The 25,048-nt window shown below is 34.5% G+C and overlaps 1 protein-coding gene across 1 annotated transcript in view; it reads left to right on the top strand.

Annotated features, from left to right (window-relative positions):
• Positions 1 to 337: 337 nt before the first annotated feature.
• Positions 338 to 25,048, top strand: part of SOX6 (SRY-box transcription factor 6) — a 786,620-nt gene continuing 761,909 nt past the window's right edge. The window contains exon 1 of the mRNA XM_053720627.1: positions 338 to 1,176. The gene's annotated coding sequence lies outside the window, so the exon portion shown is untranslated. The remainder of the gene's footprint in view (positions 1,177 to 25,048) is intronic.

Raw genomic sequence — 25,048 nt, 5'->3', positions numbered from 1 at the left:
TAAAGGAGATAAGTTGGGAGACAACACAGAAGGGGTTAATAGAGCACTAGATATATGTGCCCTTTACTCTTCTGATTACCCCAATCCGTGCCCCCTCCTAAGCCACTTCATTGGGAACAAGAGGGTATGATCGCCCTATATTGTAGCAATTACTTTGTCAAAACGATCACATTAACCCCTCTGGTGCTTGGATCATTCCCTCAGTGATTTCTGCCTACCCAGCATCAGAAGAGTTAATCTGACTCCCTCTATCTCGTGTTACAAAGTAATCTCTACAACCCTGACGTCTAAGAGGTTAATATATCATTCCTTGACTGGGAACAACATTCTCACCCTTTTGGTGGCTGTCAGATCCTAATCCTCCTTATGTCCCTGTGATCAAGCTGCAGAGAACTAGTGAACTAAACCTCTCGCATACACGTGGGATCTAAGTGCTTCTGAGCTGTCAAAATAACCTTCTAGTGGAGCCAGCAAATAAAGGGATAATGATGACCTCTTCCTTTCCGCACACCCTGTGTATATAATGCCCCCCCCCCCCCATCAGCTGGTTAAACTGAAACAAACTAGCAATGACGCCCTCGTGATGCCCACGGCCACTAATTCCCACACACACGTGGGCTCCTTCTCTTTAGGGGCACTGGGGAGACCAGCAGCACCTCTGCCCCCTCTCGCCCCCTCCTCTAACTAGCAAGTGAGGTAGGTTCTATACAACTTTGCCAACCTCAGTTTTACTTTTTCTTCCTAAGTAGCAATTTTCTCTTTGGCCACATAGGGGAACTATAATGTGTCTTTCTGCTCTTCTGTTATCTTCTCAGGCAGAAGCTTTTTTCTTGGATAAAGTTATACTGAAACTTTCAAACTGATCTCACACCCTAAATTGACGAGATAAAAAAAAAAGAAAAAGTACCAGTTCTCTTTTATTTACTTATCCTGAACCAAGAGAGGATCCATTTTTTTCCCCTTCTTTTTTGAGAATCAAGTTTTTTGAGATCTGATGGATTCTTCCTCTCTGGCTTTTGCTTTCAACGCAGGTCATGGAAATTGACCCTAAAGGAATTTTTTAAGCCATAAATTAAATAAAGTCTTCGCCTGGGGGCTGAGAATACCCATCCTGGAACGGGCTTTCATTGAGAGCTGACAATAATCACCCAGACTAGTGACTTAGCTAAGTGCAAAGTAAGTTTGTTTTCTTCTAAATAAAATCCTTTTAAATCAGTGTGATCCCATATTTAATAAGATCAACAAACTATTTAAATATTTTTTGTATTATACATTTTTATTATTTATTATATTCATATTCTTTATAATTTTATAAACCTTTTTAATGTTTACTTTATATATATATATATATTATTTATTGCTCTTTTTAATCAACAATACTCAATGATAACTACCGTGCTGTTGAGATCAGTAAATATATCTGTATTACCCCCCTTTCTTATGTATTGTTTGTCAATTGAAAAAGAATAATACAAATAATATCCAAGACATGTTTTGTATTTGATGTCACACACTAAAATACACAGCATATTTGTGTAATCGTATAATGCTAGCCTGGTCGTTTCTAGCATTCTCTGGCATTTCTACACTACTTGGAGCAGGAAAGAGGATATCAAATTTATTAATTCTTCAAGTTGTTTGCTTTGTAGTGGTTGTATGGAAAATATGTGTTATTTTTGTGTATCAGCTTTTAGTGTGTTCAAAGTATATAAATAGTTTTAAAGCTCGGCAAGAGATCCACACAGTGCTTAGTACAATGTACTAATGTTATCTAACATTTCAATATAGTGTGTGTGTGTGTATATATATATATATATATATATATATATATATATATATATATATATATATATATAAATATATATATATATATATATATATATATATATATATATATATATATATATATATATATATATATAGGGCTATACTGTACTTTTGTATATGTGTTATAATTAATTAAAATAATGCAAAGCCAAACTGAATATTAAAAAAAATAATAAACATTTCTAGATTTAGTTTTCTACTTGTGTTAAAAGTAGTGCTGAAGATCTGTTTTCAAAATCAAACAATTCGTTATTTAAAAGGTTAATATAAATAGATTTATGTAAACAAAATTCTGATGATCCATTTTTAAAATATGTATTTTATTAAACTATGAACTAATGCTATGTATTGGTATTTATTTGTATACAATACATGAAACAAAGTATTAGAAAATGTAATGTATCTACTTTATATACTGTGCTGCTATCATTTTATGATTTTGATATGAGACACTTAAGTCTATTGGGAAATGTACTGATCAATTTAGCTGTCTTAATCCTTCTGTGGAGAGATCAGAAGTTCTGATATTGAGATGTTTGCATTTGTCCTAGAAGAATGGGCCACAAAGGGCAATTAGCAGACTAGCATATCTGATGGATCCTGTTGGTATGCACTGGGAGATTTTGCAGGTTTTTTGAGGACGAGGTACAAAATAGCAAAGACTGAAGGGAAGACTTGCTGTTGTGTCTGAATGTTAGGGACATATGTGAGAGACCTGTGTGTCTGAGTGTGCACTGCTAGCCTGAGGCTGGGAGATTAATTCTCTGCTTGGGGTGTTTCCTAAAATACAGACAGTCAAACTTTTCAAGATAAAAGTCAACATATCCTGTCCTATGCCGATAAGCTGCTTATTGTGTATAGCCAAACATTGCCAAAAATATTTGAAACTACCACAGTGTAGAATTTTATGTGTTTTAAAATTATTTTAAGGCATTTATTGAAAATATTTTCACAGCTGCTTGAAAAATGAGTTCACTTTTATTTTACACAATCTGCATTCAACTAAGAACATTTAAGACATTTTGACTCCATCTGTACCAATAAATTAAACAAAAGCATGAATATAACACCAGTGTGTACTTGTTATCAAACTATATACTGAATAAGTAAAGAAAATATGTGACAATCCTACATTGTGCACAATGGTATAAATAAATAAATCTGTTGTATACAATAATGATAGGAAAGTCCTCTGTGTTAAATGTTAAAAATATTCACAAACGGTAGATCTTATTATTACATTTGATATTTTTATGTAGAATGCCCACTTTAATGTTTGAATCTGAAAAGCATCTATGCCTATTTGACAACATAATAATCTTTTTTTTTTTTTTTCCTATTTCCTGTCTAATTTTTAAAGAACCGTAGAGGCCATTTGTCTGATTTGAAGTAGGAAAGCATATGTCAGAATACACTTAAGCATTTTGTGAGGAGCCCGAGCTATCCATAACTTTATTACTTATAATACATTCCTGTGTTAAGTGAGAAAGGCTGTTTGTAAAACAATCCCTTGGCAAGTCCCAGTGTTGGGTAAAGTTGATCCTGTAATGGCATTTTGTTTTGAACAGTTGCTCAAGTTGAAGTTCCCTCATAAGGTAAGGTGGCACTGGCTCTGAAAGCAGGTCCAAAATGCCACATTTAAAATTAGACTGCCAATTCAGCACATTGTATCCCTTGCTATACTGGGATATACTTGTGTGTTAGCTCTCTCAATAGCCTGTATTCAGAATTAGCCAATTCATCTTCTCAGACTGTGGAGTCAAATTTAGTATAGACAGGAAAGGGAAGGAGAGATTGTGAAGATTTTTTCTTTTCTTTTTTCATGCAAGCTAAAAAAAAAGTAAATAATACAAAAGATTCTTTATAATTCCAAACTGCAAACATGATCTATTTTTCTTAAATAAGTAAATGAAAATATTTTCTTTTTTTTTTATTATGTTTTTGCTTTAGATCAGGCTGTTGTTTTTGAGGCCTTCACTACAGATCATAATCTATTTTTGAAACTGCATTTTCAAAAAAAGTTATATTTTATGTTATAAATATATGGCTTTGCTGTTGTTTATTTTTTGTGTTATCTCTAGATATTCTTAAACTTGTATTTCTCAAAGCCACAGCCTTTTACAAACCTAAATAGTAATTCCTCAATCACAGCCCTTTTCATCCCTAAATCTCTCAAACTCACTGTCTTTTGTATTCTTAGTTGGGGTTTTCAGGTTGTTGTGGACAAGTGTTGACTGTAGAAATGAGCGATTTCATGTTGAGGGCATTTTTTCTGTCCCATTACTCTAGGCCTCAGTCAGTAAATATACATTATTTGACCCACCTTCAGGGAAACACATCTCAAGCAATTCTGCACTCTGCAGGAAAGCCTTTTAGGATCAGTTTAGCACAATGAACTTTGCATTATATGTTATGTCACAATTTATATATGCCGCTCACAGCTGGCTTTAATGTTTCTTGCAAGCAAATTGCATGACAGTCTGGGATCATTAACCACTGCCATGGGCTTTAGGAGTTAGGGCTTCAAAAGAGGTCTGAATGTGTTAAATTATTTCAAATGTGGTATCTGTATATTGTAAGGATAATTCATTTGCTGCTTTTTAGACATCACTTTGCTTGTCACCTACAATATAACACAGGCTGTTTTGTGCATTAGTAGGTTAAATGTACATAACTTCACTAACGTGTATTTATTTTGTATATTTTAGCTATAGCTGTAACATTATACTTGTTGCATAAGTAGTGACAATTATTTCATTCATTTTATTAATTAAAAAAAACCACCAGGCACAATTTTTATTTTGTACAAAATACATTTTGCATTACACAAGATTGAAAATACGATACAGTGCATTTCTACGTTTGTTGCATTTGACTTTGTCACTATGCATTTTAAGCATTCTGAATATATAGGATAGCATAGTGCGTAAGATTCTTGCCCCTATATCTAAGTACAAAAAATGATATTTGTCATTTTTTATATCTTAGAAGAGTGGTAGTATACAACAATATAAATACTGATCTTTTTTTCCACACACAACATGAATTTATAAATCTACATTATTGAAATTACATTTTTTGGCTTATGAAAAAAGATTTATTCTTGAGGGGAAAGATTGTAATAGTGTAACGGCATAATGTATGTGAGGGCTTAAACCACAGATTGGGTTATTGCAATACTATTATCTGATATACTCTGCAATGTGGTTCACATGAGTTATTTTTTGCATTAGTCAGTGGAACAGCAGAACGTATGTATATGTGCAGGGAGAATGGTCATCAGACATATATTTACAGTTTATTATCTTGAGTTTATGCTGGCATATTAGTTAGTGATAGTGCATTAGTAATTCTATATAAATTTCACTTGATAGGCATAAAAATAATTTGTAGCTCCAGCATCAGCAAATATATAGAATTGTGACAAATTTTCAAATCTCTTTCTAGACATCTGTATTTTATAGTTGAAGCTAATATTTTTTTTTAAAACCCCACAGACTGTTATCAGATGTTATGTATATCCTGTCAAAGTGTAACAGAAGGTTAACATTGAACATATACGTACGCAAAACTAGCAAGAGGCCTGTCAAGATATACATATCATAAAAATGATGGGTTTTAAAAATAGAGTTTCTTGTTATTTGCTGCAGAATCTATGCACTTTGGGGTGCACATTACATTAGTTTTACCGTTTACCTGTTCTAGGGATCTTATAGTACAGATGGTTGAGACAAGGAAGCAATAGGTATATAACAGGTTTGGATGAATGTCACTAAGATGTACAGATACAGTGGGCACTGTATGATATGTCGTGTACATCAGGCAATGGACATGAAGACCTGGTTGGGAGTGACAGCATGCTATACATGTGTGTATATTCGCATGTATGTAAATAGATAAGCACATCTGGTGAACAGTCATTTGACATTCAGGAATTGTAGGTCTTTGCAGGTTTATTGTTGTATTGTATCAAAATATTAAAGGAACATAAACCCAGATTTGTTTCTTTCATGATTCAAATAGAGCATGCAGTTTTAATCAACTTCCCAATTTACTTATATTATCTAATTTGTTCTGTTCTCTTGGTATCTTTTGTTGAAAAGCATACCTAGGTAGGCTCAGGAGCAGCTTATTGGTGGCTGCATATTTATGTTTCATGTTATTGGCTCACCCATGTGCATTGCTGTTTCTTCAGCAAATGAAGCCAAGAGAATGAAGCAAATGAGATAAAATAACTATATTGGAATGTTGTTTGAAATTACATGTTCTATCTAAATCATAAACGAAAATTACTTGGGTTTCATGTCCCATTAATTCAAACATGCCATTTTGTTGTATTAAAGCAAATATCAAACATGTTTTTTATAATTATAAAATATTGCTCATGAGGTTATATGTCATGTATCACCTGCTGCTTAAAGTGACATTAAACCCCATTTTTTTCTTTCATGATTCAGATAGAGCAGCAATTTTAAGAACATTTGTAATTTACTCCTATTATCCATTTTTCTTCTTTCGTTTGGTATCTTTATTTAAAAAAAAAAAAAGGAATGTAAGCTTAGGGGCCACCCCATTTGTGTTTCAGCACCCTGGGTAGCGCTTGCTGATTGGTGACTACATTTAGCTTCTAAGCTTACATTCCTGCTTAGGAGAACAAAGAAAAAATGACAATAGGGGGTCTATTTTAGAAACCGCTGCTCCTTAACTCGTCTGCCACTCTGCTAGCGGCCCATTTATCGATGTGCGACAGACATGATTCGCTATATCGGATCATGTCCGTCTGCACATTAATAAATGGACCCCTAGGAGTAAATTAGAAAGTTGTTTAAAATTGCTGCTCAATCAGACCTGTACATTGTTAGTGGCCACAGATGTTCACTTATATATATATATATATATATATATATATATACATACACACACACACAGGCATTTAAAGGGACAGTAAAGTCAAAATTAAACATTCATGATTCAAATAGAGCAATTTTAATTGACTTTTCAATTTACTTCTGTTATCAAATTTGCTTTATTCTTTTGGTATCTTTTTGTTAAAGTGTAAACCTAGGTAGGCTGATAGGAGCTTAGGAGTGTGCACGTGTCATTAGCAATGTATATCAGCAGTATTTGCAACTATGTATAACATTGCTGTAAACAATGTTGCAAACACGGCTACCAGATGGCTAAAGACACGTGCACGCTCCTGAGCTCACCTGGGATTTGTCTTTAAGAAAGGGTACCAAGAGAACTTAACAGAATTGATAATAGAAGTAAAATGGGAAAGTTGTTTAACATTTCATGCTTCAGTTAAGTTTAATTGTGACTTGGATGTCCCTTTATGTAGATAGATGTATTCATTAGCAAATACATGAAGACACATACGGTAGGTAGGGGAACAACGAAAACTTCATTTCATCCGAAAGGTTTGTTTTGGATTTTTTCAGACATTCACTTCAGATTTGTTTCCATTATTTCCAATGGGAGCTGCTAATATAGACAATTAATATTAACAAAAATCTTGCATCATAGGATTTAAACAATTAAATGACCTATTTTTTCAATGTTAAAAGAGCATTCAACTCCTGTATGACTAAAATCCAGCATTTAGTGCCTGACCGACTGTCCCTGACATCAGTCATTAATAACACTATGTCATATGGACAGGGGACTATGGACAAATGAATGATCAGACCCTATTTACATCATTACAAAAACAGGTGCTTATTACCCAAACAAAAAAGTGACTTATTACAAAAATGCCCAAGTTGGTTCAAGTCAGTTTTGCTAAAAAAAAAAAAAAAAAAAAGCACAGATTTTAGGCAGACTTGTCCAATCCAGTTGACATTATTAAAGGGACAGTCTACACCAGAATTTTTATTGTTTTAAAAGATAGACAATCCCTTTATTACCCATTTCCCAGTTTTGCATAACCAACACAGTTATAATAATATACTTTTAACCTCTGTGATTATCTTGTATCTAAGCCTCTGCAAACTGCCCCTTTTTTCAGTTCTTTTGACAGACTTGCAGTCTAGCCAATCAGTGCCTGCTCCCAGATTACTTCACGTGCACAAGCACAGTGTTATCTATATGAAATATGTGAACTAATACCCTCTAGTGGTGAAAAACTGTTAAAATGCAATCTGAAAGAGGTGGGCTTCAAGGTCTAAGAAATTAGCATATAGGGAGTGCAGAATTATTAGGCAAATGAGTATTTTGACCACATCATCCTCTTTATGCATGTTGTCTTACTCCAAGCTGTATAGGCTCGAAAGCCTACTACCAATTAAGCATATTAGGTGATGTGCATCTCTGTAATGAGAAGGGGTGTGGTCTAATGACATCAACACCCTATATCAGGTGTGCATAATTATTAGGCAACTTCCTTTCCTTTGGCAAAATGGGTCAAAAGAAGGATTTGACAGGCTCAAAAAAGTCAAAAATAGTGAGATATCTTGCAGAGGGATGCAGCACTCTTAAAATTGCAAAGCTTCTGAAGCGTGATCATCGAACAATCAAGCGTTTCATTCAAAATAGTCAACATGGTCACAAGAAGTGTGTGGAAAAACCAAGGGGCAAAATAACTGCCCATGAACTGAGAAAAGTCAAGCGTGCAGCTACCAAGATGCCACTTGCCACCAGTTTGGCCATATTTCAGAGCTGCAACATCACTGGAGTGCCCAAAAGCACAAGGTGTGCAATACTCAGAGACATGGCCAAGGTTAGAAAGGCTGAAAGACGACCACCACTGAACAAGACACACAAGCTGAAACGTCAAGACTGGGCCAAGAAATATCTCAAGACTGATTTTTCTAAGGTTTTACGGACTGATGAAATGAGAGTGAGTCTTGATGGGCCAGATGGATGGGCCCGTGGCTGGATTGGTAAAGGGCAGAGAGCTCCAGTCCGACTCAGACGCCAGCAAGGTGGAGGTGGAGTACTGGTTTGGGCTGGTATCATCAAAGATGGCCTTGTGCGGCCTTTTCGGGTTGAGGATGGAGTCAAGCTCAACTCCCAGTCCTACTGCCAGTTTCTGGAAGACACCTTCTTCAAGCAGTGGTACAGGAAGAAGTCTGCATCCTTCAAGAAAAACATGAATCCATGATGGCAGGCTTTTGAGTGTCCTTGCAAAGAAAGGTGGCTATATTGGTCACTGATTTGTTTTTGTTTTGTTTTTGAATGTCAGAAATTTATATTTGTGAATGTTGAGATGTTATATTGGTTTCACTGGTAAAAATAAATAATTGAAATGGGTATATATTTGTTTTTTGTTAAGTTGCCTAATAATTATGCACAGTAATAGTCACCTGCACACACAGATATCCCCCTAAAATAGCTATAACTAAAAACAAACTAAAAACTACTTCCAAAACTATTCAGCTTTGATATTAATGAGTTTTTTGGGTTCATTGAGAACATGGTTGTTGTTCAATAATAAAATTAATCCTCAAAAATACAACTTGCCTAATAATTCTGCACTCCCTGTATGAACCTCCTAGGTTAAGCTTTCAACTAAGAATACCAAGAGAACAAAGCAAAATTGGAGATAAAAGTAAATTGGAAAATTGTTTAAAATTACATGCTCTATCTGAATCATGAAAGTTTATTTTGGCCCAGACTCTCCCTTTAAAAAGGTTTGGCCTCAAGTCCAAAAAAAAACAGTAGTTGATAGTGAAAAAGTCAAGAATTTAGCTGTTATTAGTTGTTAAGACAATTTAAAAAGTAAGAATTAAATATAGGAATGTAATTCAAATACAGATTCCTTGCAATTTTGGCAAACATGTTCTGGGATTTAAATACAGGTATTAGATTGGTTGCCTTAGTTAAGAGGGGTTCACATGTATCTAATTTATATTTTAGAGTTCTATGTTTTGCAGCTGTGCCCTGCATATAAAGTAAGGTTAAAGTTGTTTCTAACCAAGTTTAAATAGTTGGTAAAACTTTGAATAGTTTAAATTTACTTTCAAGACAGTTAAAATGTGCAGATGCTTTTATGCCTATCTGAATCAAATTAAAACAAGTTAGCAGAGAGATTGGATCCATTACAAGGAGATCCAGGTTTCTTTTATTTACACTCACATGTGCACAAAGGCAGGTATTCTTGCTCATATGCACACACACACACACAAAAACACATGCAGCTATGCACACACACACATGAAGGCATGCACACCCATACACGCACAGACACACAAACAAAAAGGCAAGCACACACATACACATGCATTCACACACACACACACACACACACATGAAGGCATGCACACCCATACACGCACAGACACACAAACAAAAAGGCAAGCACACACATACACATGCATACACACACATGAAGGCATGCACACACATACACATGCATGCACACACATGAAGGCATGCACACCCATACACATGCATACAAACACACACATGAAGGCATGCACACCCATACAAATGCATGCACGCACACACAAACATGAAGGCAAGCACACACATACACATGCATGCACACACACATAAAGGCATGCACACACATACACACGCACACCCATACACATGCATGCACACACCCACCCACACACACACATGAAGGCATGCACACCCATACACATGCATGCACACATACACACATTAAAGCATGCATACCCATACACATGCATGTGCGTACACACACAATTATGAAGGCATGCACAAACATACACATGCATGCACACACACACACACACACACATGAAGGCATGCACACACATACACATGCATGCACACACACACACACAAACACATGCATGCACACATACACATGAAGGCACGCACACACATTCACATGCATACACATACACACACACATGAAGGCACACACACACACACATGAAGGCATGCACACCCATACACATGCATACACACACATGAAGGCATGCACACACATACACATGCATGCACGCGCATACACACACAAATGCATGCACACCCATACACGTACATGCCCGCACACACACATGAAGGCATGCACACCCATACACATGCATACACACACATGAAGGCACGCGCACACACACACAGATGCATGCACACACACACACACACATGAAGGCATGCACACACATACACATGCATGCACGCACACACACACATGAAGGCATACACACACATACACATGCATGCACACACACACACACACAGATATGAAGGCATGCACACCCATACACATGCATGCGTGCACACACACACAAACATGAAGGCAAGCACACACATACACATGCATGCACGCACACACACACATGAAGGCATACACACACATACACATGCATGCACACACACACACAGATATGAAGGCATGCACACCCATACACATGCATGCACACACACACACATGAAGGCAAGCACACACATGCATGCACACAAACACACACATGAAGGCATGCACACACATACACATTCATACACACACACACATATGAAGGCACGCACACACATACACATGCATGCACACACACACACATGAAGGCAAGCACACACATGCATGCACACAAACACACACATGAAGGCATGCATACACATTCACATGCATACACACACACAGACACATGAAGGCACACACACACACACATGAAGGCATGCACACCCATACACATGCATACACACATGAAGGCATGCACACATACACATGCATGCGCGTACACGCACACACACACACACAAAGGCATGCACATCCATACACATACATGCCCGCACACACACATGAATGCATACACACACATACACATGCAAACACACATGAAGGCACGCACACCCATACACATGCATGCACACACACACACATGAAGGCATGCACACCCATAGACATGCATGCACGCACACACACACACATGAAGGCATGCACACTTATACACATGCATGCATGCACACACACACAAACATGAAGGCAAACACACACATACACATGCATGCACGCACACACACACATGAAGGCATACACACTCATACACATGCATGCACACAAACACACAGATATGAAGGCATGCACACCCATACACATGCATGCACACACTTGAAGGCATGCACACACATACACATGCATACACACACACATATGAAGGCACGCACACACATACACATGCATGCACACATACACACACACATGAAGGCAAGCACACACATGCATGCACACAAATACACACATGAAGGCACGCACACACATGCATACATACATACACACATACACACACACATCCATACAAAGTTGTGAATTGACCCCTTGTTGTGAGAAGTTAGAGGGATACTAATCCCTAAATAAATGCTAGTTATAGTGAAGAATTCAGTGCTGTTTTATTTCTTTTTCCATTTTAATTTCCTGGTTTAAATAGATCAGAACATTTTAAACAAGTTTCCAATTGACCTCTATTACCAAATGTACTTATTTCTCATGTTATTTTTTGTTGAAGAGAATACCTAGGTAGGTAGTGTGCACATGCATCAAGATCTGTATGTCAGCAATTTTGCATGAATCCTTTTTAGCAGTAGTTGGCAGCAGTGATTGCACAGTGTATAACGTTGCTACAAACATTCCTGCTAAACTGTTGCCATATTGTGTTCTAGACACGTGCACCCTCCTGAGCCTACCTACCTTTTAAGGTACACTATCTGAATTATGAAAGAAAATTGGAGCTTTATGTCTTTTTAACCCCTTTGCAGATAATAAATACACTGCTATGACTAGTAATGCAAACACACATTTTTTAACAAATGTACACATGAAATTTTAGCATTACAGTTTCCCTTTAAATTGTAGTAGGTAGCATTGCCTTGTCGCTTGGAATTTTTCTACCCCTTATTTAATTTTATATTTTGCCCTAGATACAGATGTAAATATGTGTGCTATTCAGGATAGATGCAGGCAGAAATATACAAATAGATACATATATTTTTTTATTTAAAGTTGTTGTACATGCATATTAAGAAATTCTAAATTACATCTTATAATATTTATTTTATTTTTGTGCATCAAGTTTGTTAATATAAGGAGACATATGTGAAAAAAACAAGCACCTGACACTGAATACACGTTAAAGCCACCGGGTCTACTATTCATTGATAAGACACCTTTTTGATTATATAGAGAAATGACAGCTTAGGTAATGTTCAGTGACAACTGACAGGCTGCATTCACGTTTTGTATACAAAATACATGCAGTTTGCTTGCCTTAGGCATTCAGTAGTTAGTGGTCAGTTTCAGCATGTCAAACCTGAGAAGTGCTTTTTTACTAATTCCCGGTCCCTATAAAAGTCATATTCTGTACACTGTGCACAATACACAGCCCCATCTTATTTGCTGTGGTCTCTTTCCAGATCCTATTTATTCAGATCACAAATTGACTTGTTCTGTATCTCTGTTATTAGCAGTTTGCTGGGCTTGTGGCAGTTCATCTGACGCTTTTATAGCTTTGGTATAACTTTATTACACATTCCTGGAAGCATGTTATAATAGAAAATAGAGATCTCCAACAATGTTCTAGCCTTAGGCCAATAGCGCTTGCCTGCTAGAACTATTAACCTCGTCAATATAAATCTGTGTGCATTGTTGTTTTTCGATGTTCACTATTACTTTCAGCTTTCAGCATTTTTATTCTCAAATATGTTAAAATACAACAAATTATTTTTTAACATTTTATGTATGTTTTTAAAACAACAGAAAGTAAACCAGCACTATAAATTTGCAAATAAATATTATTTGCTATGAATTAGACATATATGGAATATTTGTATGATGGATTAAAAAAAATGCATGTTCATGATCAATTATGGATCCCACAACATTCTAAAGATGGTGATTTCCTAATGAGTAAATCAGGAAACAATTAGAAAGTTTCAGGTAATCTTTGCACAGCAATTGGGTTTAGAGATCAAAGACCTTTAAAGGAAATAAAATAATTAGACTACTGGAATTGTCAGGGAGGCTGATGGCACTGTCGATAAAGAAACTGATCATGGCTCCAACTCTGAAGCAGACAAGAAACAGAAGTAGCTCATTTAGGACAGAGGGTCAGGCTACTAGACAAACTGGTCCAAAAATAGGCTCAGGCATTTTAAGGCAGAGCAGCCCCCCCCCCCCCCTGTTGTTATTTATCCATACCCCAAAACTAACAAGTATATTCTAATAGTTTGATTTCTAAAATTATTTACATTTTGTAACACTCTTATGTCACTGTATTTTGTAAACTGGTTGACAATAATTGGCAAAAGTGAAATGTTATAAAAAATAAAATCCAGAAATTATTGAAGTTGTTATTAAAATTAAGAATGCCCACTTATTGCTCATTAGCCTATGTTATCAAAATCCCTCAAAATAATAGACACCTGAGCACTTGTCATCACATGTAAGCTGCACTATCAGGGAGGAATAACACACACAGACTCCTATAGGCATCCATATGCACACACAAATCACACACAGGCACCTATAGTCATCCATATGCACACACAAATCACACACAGACACCTACAGGCATCCATATGAACACACAAATCACACACAGACACCTACAGGTATCCATATGAACACACAAATCACACACAGACACCTACAGGCATCCATATGCACACTAAAATCACACACAGACACCTACAGGCATCCATATGCACAAACAAATCACACACAGACACCTACAGGTATCCATATGAAAACACAAATCAAACACAGACACCTACAGGCATCCATATGCACACACAAATCACACAGAGACACCTACAGGCATCCATATGCACACACAAATCACACACAGACACCTACAGGTATCCATATGAACACACAAATCCCACACAGACACCTACAGGCTTCCATATGCACACTAAAATCACACACAGACACCTACAGGCATCCATATGCACACACAAATCACACACAGACACCTACAGGTATCCATAGGAACACACAAATCACACACAGACACCTACAGGCATCCATATGCACACTAAAATCACACACAGACACCTACAGGCATCCATATGCACAAACAAATCACACACAGACACCTACAGGCATCCATATGCACAAACAAATCACACACAGACACCTACAGGCATCCATATGCACAGACAAATCACACACAGACACCTACAGGCATCCATATGCACAAACAAATCACACACAGAAATACAATTTATTTTTTTATAAAACAAATCTGTAATTACCAATACAATTGTTTTTTTTTTTGGAAGTACAATTTTGTTTTTTGGAAGTATAATCTTGTTTTTTGGAATTACGCTTTTGTTTTTTGGAAATACAATGTTATTGTTTTTTGTGGAATTACTCTACCAGTATGTGTCAAAACACTGTCAAAAATAAATCTAGTTCCCATTTTGCTAAAGGACTTGTGATGTCACAGCATTCAGTAGTTTGCCTGGGAAATAAACTGCTCTTTTGCTTTCAATTAAATGTGGAGAAACAGCTGAGAATCCCAGCACATCAACATCTCATGTAAAAATTCTATAACATACAACATGGCGTTACATGCCAGAAGTGATTATTCTCATTTGCATCATACAACACTATACAGAGGAATAATGATTTTGATGTTTTAATTAGTTTTCATGGAAGCAGCAAAAACTCACTGTAGCATGTGGTCTTCTTTAAGAGTCTGTTTTATATGTTTTATTATACAACATGCTTTAACATGATGCCTAAAGTGCTTATTCTGCCTTGTTTTATAATACTAATGAACTAAGGGATATTGATTTTGATGATTTAATCACATCTTTTATATTAGCAGCTTTTCTTCTCCACATATAAATGAAAGCAAAAGAGCAGCTTATTTCCCAGACAAACTTCTGAAGTGAATGCTGTGACATCACAAGTCCTTTAGCAAAATGGGAACTAGATTTATTTTTGGCAGTGTTTTGACACATACTCAAAGTGTAATTCCAAAAAAAAGAATTGTACTTCCAAAAAACAAAATTGTACTTAAAAAAACACACCAGATAATATGCACTTGCACAGCTTTCCTGTACAAATATACTGGCATGTTTATTGTACAACAGCACATTGGTGGTCATATTAGAAATTCTGACACCATAAAGGCAAATTCATAGACTTTCCTTATACTGTGAGCTTTTTGGTGGGAGGCACACACAGAAGGCCCTCTACCCATTTGATCCATACAAAAGTTAAAAGTTATACCTACTATGTTTACAGCGCTGAAGAATCTGTTGGCGCTCTACAAATACCTGATATAATAATGCAGATACCAAGGGATCCCCTGTTGAAATGCCACGGGTGACTGATGGGCAATAAGGGGCCCATCGATGTGTGGCCTGGTCTCAATTGATACCTCTGAGACCTCTGGGACCACAGAAGTTATGCCCCCGAGCAGGACACATGTAAAAAACATGTATCCATTTTGTTTAAAAAATGTCATGACCCAAGTGTAATGTCCATGTTGTTTTATACAAATGGTTTGATTATTATTATATATTATTATTATTAGTTTACATTTACAGCTACTAAGCTACTAAAATCAACATATAGATATAAATATCCCCATGCAGTTATTGCATGAATCATGGGGCGTCATATGCAATGATCATCAGCTAATACATTTTGATGGACTACAGGGTTTTGCTATAGCTATAATTTCTGAGTGTGCTAATTAAAATAATTTATAACAGCACAAACAGTACAAAACTGTTTGTAAATATGAGTATGTAGTGAGACACAAAGTATAAAACTGTTTGTAAATATGAGTATGTAGTGAGACACAAAGTACACAACTGTTTGTAAATATGAGTATGTAGTGAGACACAAAATACACAACTGTTTGTAAATATGAGTATGTAGTGAGACACAAAGTACACAACTGTTTGTAAATATGAGTATGTAGTGAGGCACAAAGTACACAACTGTCTGTAAATATGAGTATGTAGTGAGACACAAAGTACACAACTGTCTGTAAATATGAGTATGTAGTGAGACACAAAGTACACACCTGTTTGTAAATATGAGTATGTAGTGAGACACAAAGTACACAACTGTTTGTAAATATGAGTATGTAGTGAGACACAAAGTATAAAACTGTAAATATGAGTATGTAGTGAGACACAAAGTACACAACTGTTTGTAAATATGAGTATGTAGTGAGACACAAAGTACACAACTGTTTGTAAATATGAGTATGTAGTGAGACACAAAGTATAAAACTGTAAATATGAGTATGTAGTGAGACACAAAGTACACAACTGTTTGTAAATATGAGTATGTAGTGAGACACAAAGTATACAACTGTTTGTAAATATGAGTATGTAGTGAGACACAAATTATAAAACTGTTTGTAAATATGAGTATGTAGTGAGACACAAAGTACAAAACTGTTTGTAAATATGAGTATGTAGTGAGACACAAAGTACAAAACTGTTTGTAAATATGAGTTTGTAGTGAGACACAAAGTATAAAACTGTTTGTAAATATGAGTATGTAGTGAGACACAAAGTATAAAACTGTTTGTAAATATGAGTATGTAGTGAGACACAAAGTACACAACTGTTTGTAAATATGAGTATGTAGTGAGACACAAAGTACACAACTGTTTGTAAATATGAGTATGTAGTAAGACACAAAGTACAAAACTGTTTGTAAATATGAGTATGTAGTGAGACACAAAGTACACAACTGTTTGTAAATATGAGTATGTAGTGAGACACAAAGTACAAAACTGTTTGTAAATATGAGTATATAGTGAGACACAAAGTATAAAACTGTAAATATGAGTATGTAGTGAGACACAAAGTACACAACTGTTTGTAAATATGAGTATGTAGTGAGACACAAAGTACACAACTGTTTGTAAATATGAGTATGTAGTGAGACACAAAGTATAAAACTGTAAATATGAGTATGTAGTGAGACACAAAATACACAACTGTTTGTAAATATGAGTATGTAGTGAGACACAAAAATACACAACTGTTTGTAAATATGAGTTTGTAGTGAGACACAAAATACACAACTGTTTGTAAATATGAGTATGTAGTGAGACACAAATTATAAAACTGTTTGTAAATATGAGTATGTAGTGAGACACAAAGTACAAAACTGTTTGTAAATATGAGTATGTAGTGAGACACAAAGTACAAAACTGTTTGTAAATATGAGTTTGTAGTGAGACACAAAGTATAAAACTGTTTGTAAATATGAGTATGTAGTGAGACACAAAGTATAAAACTGTTTGTAAATATGAGTATGTAGTGAGACACAAAGTACACAACTGTTTGTAAATATGAGTATGTAGTGAGACACAAAGTACACAACTGTTTGTAAATATGAGTATGTAGTGAGACACAAAATACACAACTGTTTGTAAATATGAGTATGTAGTGAGACACAAAAATACACAACTGTTTGTAAATATGAGTTTGTAGTGAGACACAAAATACACAACTGTTTGTAAATATGAGTATGTAGTAAGACACAACAATACACAACTGTCTGTAAATATGAGTATGCAGTGAGACACAAATTATAAAACTGTTTGTAAATATGAGTATGTAGTGAGACACAAAGTACAAAACTGTTTGTAAATATGAGTATGTAGTGAGACACAAAGTACAAAACTGTTTGTAAATATGAGTTTGTAGTGAGACACAAAGTATAAAACTGTTTGTAAATATGAGTATGTAGTGAGACACAAAGTATAAAACTGTTTGTAAATATGAGTATGTAGTGAGACACAAAGTACACAACTGTTTGTAAATATGAGTATGTAGTGAGACACAAAGTACACAACTGTTTGTAAATATGAGTATGTAGTAAGACACAAAGTACAAAACTGTTTGTAAATATGAGTATGTAGTGAGACACAAAGTATAAAACTGTTTGTAAATATGAGTATGTAGTGAGACACAAAGTATAAAACTGTTTGTAAACATGAGTATGTAGTGTGACACAAAGTACAAAACTGTTTGTAAATATGAGTATGTAGTGAGACACAAAGTACAAAACTGTTTGTAAATATGAGTATGTAGTGAGACACAAATTATAAAACTGTTTGTAAATATGAGTATGCAGTGAGACACAAAAATACACAACTGTCTGTAAATATGAGTATGTAGTGAGACACAAATTATAAAACTGTTTGTAAATATAAGTATGTAGTGAGACACAAAGTACAAAACTGTTTGTAAATATGAGTATGTAGTGAGACACAAAGTATAAAACTGTTTGTAAATATGAGTATGTAGTGAGACACAAAGTACACAACTGTTTGTAAATATGAGTATGTAGTGAGACACAAAGTACACAACTGTTTGTAAATATGAGTATGTAGTGAGACACAAAGTATGCCACTGTTTGTAAATATGAGTATGCAGAGAGACACAAAGTATAAAACTGTTTGTAAAAATGAGTATGTAGTGAGACACAAAGTACAAAACTGTTTGTAAATATGAGTATGTAGTGAGACACAAAGTACAAAATTGTTTGTAAATATGAGTATGTAGTGAGACACAAAGTATAAAACTGTTTATAAATATGAGTATGTAGTGAGACACAAAGTACACACCTGTTTGTAAATATGAGTATGTAGTGAGACACAAAGTACACAACTGTTTGTAAATATGAGTATGTAGTGAGACACAAAGTACACAACTGTTTGTAAATATGAGTATGTAGTGAGTCACAAAGTACACAACTGTTTGTAAATATGAGTATGTAGTTAGACACAAAGTACACACCTGTTTGTAAATATGAGTATGTAATGAGACACAAAGTACACAACTGTTTGTAAATATGAGTATGTAGTGAGACACAAAGTACACAACTGTTTGTAAATATGAGTATGTAGTGAGACACAAAGTAAACAACTGTTGAGTATGCAGTGAGACACAAAGTATAAAACTGTTTGTAAATATGAGTATGTAGTGAGACACAAAGTACACAAATGTTTGTAAATATGAGAATGCAGTGAGACACAAAGTACACAACTGTTTGTAAATATGAGTATGTAAAGAAACACAAAGTACACAACTGTTTATAAATATGAGGATGTAATGAGACACAAAGTACACAACTGTTTGTAAATATGAGTATGTAGTGAGGCACAAAGTACACAACTGTTTGTAAATATGAGTATGTAGTGAGACACAAAGTACACAACTGTTTGTAAATATGAGTATGTAGTGATACACAAAGTACACAACTGTTTGTAAATATGAGTTTGTAGTAAGACACAAAGTACAAAACTGTTTGTAAATATGAGTATGTAGTGAGGCACAAAGTATAAAACTGTTTGTAAATATGAGTATGTAGTGAGACACAAAGTACACAAATGTTTGTAAATAAGAGAATGCAGTGAGACACAAAGTACAAAACTGTTTGTAAATATGAGTATGTAATGAGACACAAAGTACACAACTGTTTATAAATATGAGGATGTAATGAGACACAAAGTACACAACTGTTTGTAAATATGAGTATGTAGTGAGGCACAAAGTACACAACTGTTTGTAAATATGAGTATGTAGTGAGACACAAAGTACACAACTGTTTGTAAATATGAGTATGTAGTGAGACACAAAGTACACAACTGTTTGTAAATATGAGTATGTAGTGAGACACAAAGTACACAACTGTTTGTAAATATGAGTTTGTAGTGAGACACAAAGTACACAACTGTTTGTAAATATGAGTTTATAGTGAGACACAAAGTACACAACTGTTTGTAAATATGAGTATGTAGTGAGACACAAAGTGCACAACTGTTCGTAAATATGAGTATGTAGTGAGACACAAAGTACACAACTGTTTGTAAATATGAGTATGTAGTGAGACACAAAGTACAAAATTGTTTGTAAATATGAGTATGTAGTGAGTCACAAAGTATACAACTGTTTGTAAATATGAGTTTGTAGTGAGACACAAAAATACACAACTGTTTGTAAATATGAGTATGTAGTGAGACACAAAGTACACAACTGTTTGGAAATATGAGTTTGTAGTGAGACACAAAGTACACAACTGTTTGTAAATATGAGTATGTAGTAAGACACAAAGTGCACAACTGTTGGTAAATATGAGTATGTAGTGAGACACAAAGTACACAACTGTTTGTAAATATGAGTATGTAGTGAGACACAAAGTACAAAATTGTTTGTAAATATGAGTATGTAGTGAGACACAAAGTACAAAACTGTTTGTAAATATGAGTATGTAGTGAGACACAAAGTACACAACTGTTTGTAAATATGAGTATGTAGTGAGACACAAAGTATAAAACTGTTTGTAAATATGAGTTTGTAGTGAGACACAAAGTACACAACTGTTTGTAAATATGAGTATGTAGTGAGACACAAAGTACAAAATTGTTTGTAAATATGAGTATGTAGTGAGTCACAAAGTATACAACTGTTTGTAAATATGAGTATGTAGTGAGTCACAAAGTATACAACTGTTTGTAAATATGAGTATGTAGTGAGACACAAAGTGCACAACTGTTTGTAAATATGAGTATGTAGTGAGACACAAAGTACACAACTGTTTGTAAATATGAGTATGTAGTGAGACAAAAAGTACACAACTGTCTGTAAATATGAGTATGTAGTGAGACACAAAGTACACAACTGTTTGTAAATATGAGTATGTAGTGAGACACAAAGTGCACACCTGTTTGTAAATATGAGTATGTAGTGAGACACAAAGTACACAACTGTTTGTAAATATGAGTATGTAGTGAGACACAAAGTGCACACCTGTTTGTAAATATGAGTATGTAGTGAGACACAAAGTACACAACTGTTTGTAAATATGACTATGTAGTGAGACACAAAGTATACAACTGTTTGTAAATATGAGTATGTAGTGAGACACAAAGTATAAAACTGTTTGTAAATATGAGTATGTAGTGAGACACAAAGTACACAACTGTCTGTAAATATGAGTATGTAGTTTGACACAAAGTACACAACTGTCTGTAAATATGAGTATGTAGTGAGACACAACAATACACAACTGTTTGTAAATATGAGTATGTAGTGAGACACAAAGTACACAACTGTTTGTAAATATGAGTATGTAGTGAGACACAAAGTACACAACTGTTTGTAAATATGAGTATGTAGTGAGACACAAAGTGCACACCTGTTTGTAAATATGAGTATGTAGTGAGACACAAAGTACACAACTGTTTGTAAATATGAGTATGTAGTAAGACACAAAGTGCACAACTGTTCGTAAATATGAGTATGTAGTGAGTCACAAAGTACACAACTGTTTGTAAATATGAGTATGTAGTGAGACACAAAGTACACAACTCTTTGTAAATATGAGTATGTAGTGAGACACAAAGTGCACACCTGTTTGTAAATATGAGTATGTAGTGAGACACAAAGTACACAACTGTTTGTAAATATGAGTATGTAGTGAGACACAAAGTACACAACTGTTTGTAAATATGAGTATGTAGTGAGACACAAAGTGCACACCTGTTTGTAAATATGAGTATGTAGTGAGACACAAAGTACACAACTGTTTGTAAATATGAGTATGTAGTGAGACACAAAGTACACAACTGTTTGTAAATATGAGTTTGTAGTGAGACACAAAGTATAAAACTGTTTGTAAATATGAGTATGTAGTGAGACACAAAGTACACAACTGTTTGTAAATATGAGTATGTAGTGAGACACAAAGTACACAACTGTTTGTAAATATGAGTATGTAGTGAGACACAAAGTACACAACTGTTTGTAAATATGAGTATGTAGTGAGACACAAAGTACACAACTGTTTGTAAATATGAGTATGTAGTGAGACACAAAGTACACAACTGTTTGTAAATATGAGTATGTAGTGAGTCACAAAGTACACAACTGTTTGTAAAAGAAGCAGAAGTGACAACTAGTGATTCATTTTATTGGAATTATTTAAATGTAAATCAGAGTTGGTCCATACATAGCTTTTTTTACAGGAATTAACTTTTTAGTAATTAATTATAAATATCACTGTGAATTAGACAGTGGGACCAGAATATTTTCTGTAAACCCTTATACAATCTTCAGTCAGAGTTTATTTGGTATTGATGGTACTTTCATACACATCAAAATGATGTGGCATATTCAGAAGAATTCAGAAAAGCTTTAAATAATTCTCCTTAAATTAGTACAACAGCGTCTTGACAAGGTGAGTTTTAGTTTGAAGATTCCAGATCAGAAGTGTGGTATCTTTACTCAAACTCTCCAGTTATAATTCATATATGCGGTCCCTGTGTTAGAGTACGCCTTTAAAGTGCAATAGCATCTAAAAAAATCATAACTGTATTCATTTTGTGGTGTTTTTTTTTTCTCTTTATTGGTTGCAATAATTTTGGGAACTTTAAATTTAAAAACATTCAATAATTAAATGACTCCTTTTATTTGTTAATTATATTACATTGTATTCCTCCTATTTATGGGTATTTCTTTTTTGCATGTACATGAGGGCATTATAAAATGTATTGTACAATATTATCTATCTATCTATCCATCTATCTATCTATCCATCCATCCATCTATCTATCTATCTATCTATCAATCAATCAATCAATCAATCAATCAATCTATCATCTATCTATCTATCTATCTATCTATCTATCTATCTATCTATCTATCTATCTATCCATCTATCCATCCATCTATCAATCTATCTATCTATCTATCTAAAAAAATCTTAATACTCAATATTGGCATATATACTATGATAATTATGATCCTAATTTCATCAACATTGCATAATTAGTGTTATGTTAAGGTTGAACTGTAAAATAGTACCCAGGTCATTTTCAGTCTTAACTTTTACAATTACTCAAAAATAGTGAAATACTGGAATATAATAATATTATTGTTTTCCAATATTACAAATAAGTATAATTATTACTGTAATGTTTGTGTTTTTTTTGTCTTTTATGACTATCTCTTTCAAAATGTATCAGGTTGCTTTTTTATAGAGGAGAAATTTTGGAATTTAGATTTTCGAATGCAGAATGCAACTGTACCACTCTGTACCATCTCTTTTTCAAGTAGTGAAATTGCTCTTGAGGCATTTTCTGTAAAGTATTATCAAGGAAATATTCTGCACTATGTTTCACTAGGAACATCTTTTTACAAACCTATAAAAAAAACTATTTCAGATATTTTTAAACAGGGAACCTAGATTAGGCAAGGAGTAGATTGCTTCTGAAAAATAAAATACCAATATATCAGCTGCTGTTTTTTTTTTTTTAAGTAACGTGAAACATTGTGTCAAGTTGAATGTCTTTGTGAGGATCATATCAGGCAGAGACAGGTACTACAAATGATAAAGAGCAGATAGCTTGCAGCTAAAGTATTTACACATGAGTTGTGGATGGTGCCTGTGAGGGAATATGGGCGTGCTTGCATTCTTCAAACGTTCTATTATTGAAAAACACTAGGTCAACACATATCTATCTAAATACGGGGCATTTATGTAAGATGAGCATCTTAACATTCCCTTGTAGGTCCCTCCTATGAAAGACAATCACTGCAGTGTGTTATAGTTCTATTTTGGAGAAGATTAAAAAAAAAAAAAAAATCTATTCTTTCTTGTTATTAATTCATAAATTTATTTTTGGAAGGAGGATCTGTCAAAACACTAAATACACAAATTATAGAGTGATTATTTTTTATAGTATTTTTAGAACTATGGCCTAAATTCTATTGCCGTTATAAACTTTATTACCTGTCAGTAACACCAAAAATCCTAATGGAAATGCGAGTAGATTGTTGTCATTACAATCACTTAGTACAATTTACAACTGCAGTAGAATCTAGGTGTATATTAAAGTGATTGTACATACTCAGTATAAAAATGGTAAAAGTCAAAATGAAACTTGCATGACTCAGATAGAGCATGTCATTTTAAGTCACTTTTAAATTTACTTGTAGCTTCACATTTATTTTTGTTTTCGTGGTTGAAAATGAATCTGTACATATCCTTCACTACTGAGAGCTAGCTAGTGATTGGTGGCTACATGCATTTGTCTCTTGTCATTGGCTCACCAGATGTGCTCAGCAAGCTCCCAGTAGTGGGATGTTGGTATGGAGCTGACTTTAACTATGGGTTTAACCCATTTGCAGTGAATAAAGGGGCATGAAACCCAACTTTTTTTATTTCATGATTCAGACAGAACATACAATTTTAAAGAAGTTTCCAATTAACTTTTATTATCTAATTTGCCTTGTTCTCTTTTTACCCCTTAAAACTGCAGTA

The sequence above is a fragment of the Bombina bombina genome, chromosome 7, assembly GCF_027579735.1.
Source record: "Bombina bombina isolate aBomBom1 chromosome 7, aBomBom1.pri, whole genome shotgun sequence".
NCBI lineage: Eukaryota > Metazoa > Chordata > Amphibia > Anura > Bombinatoridae > Bombina > Bombina bombina.
This window is presented reverse-complemented; position numbering and strand designations above follow the sequence as displayed.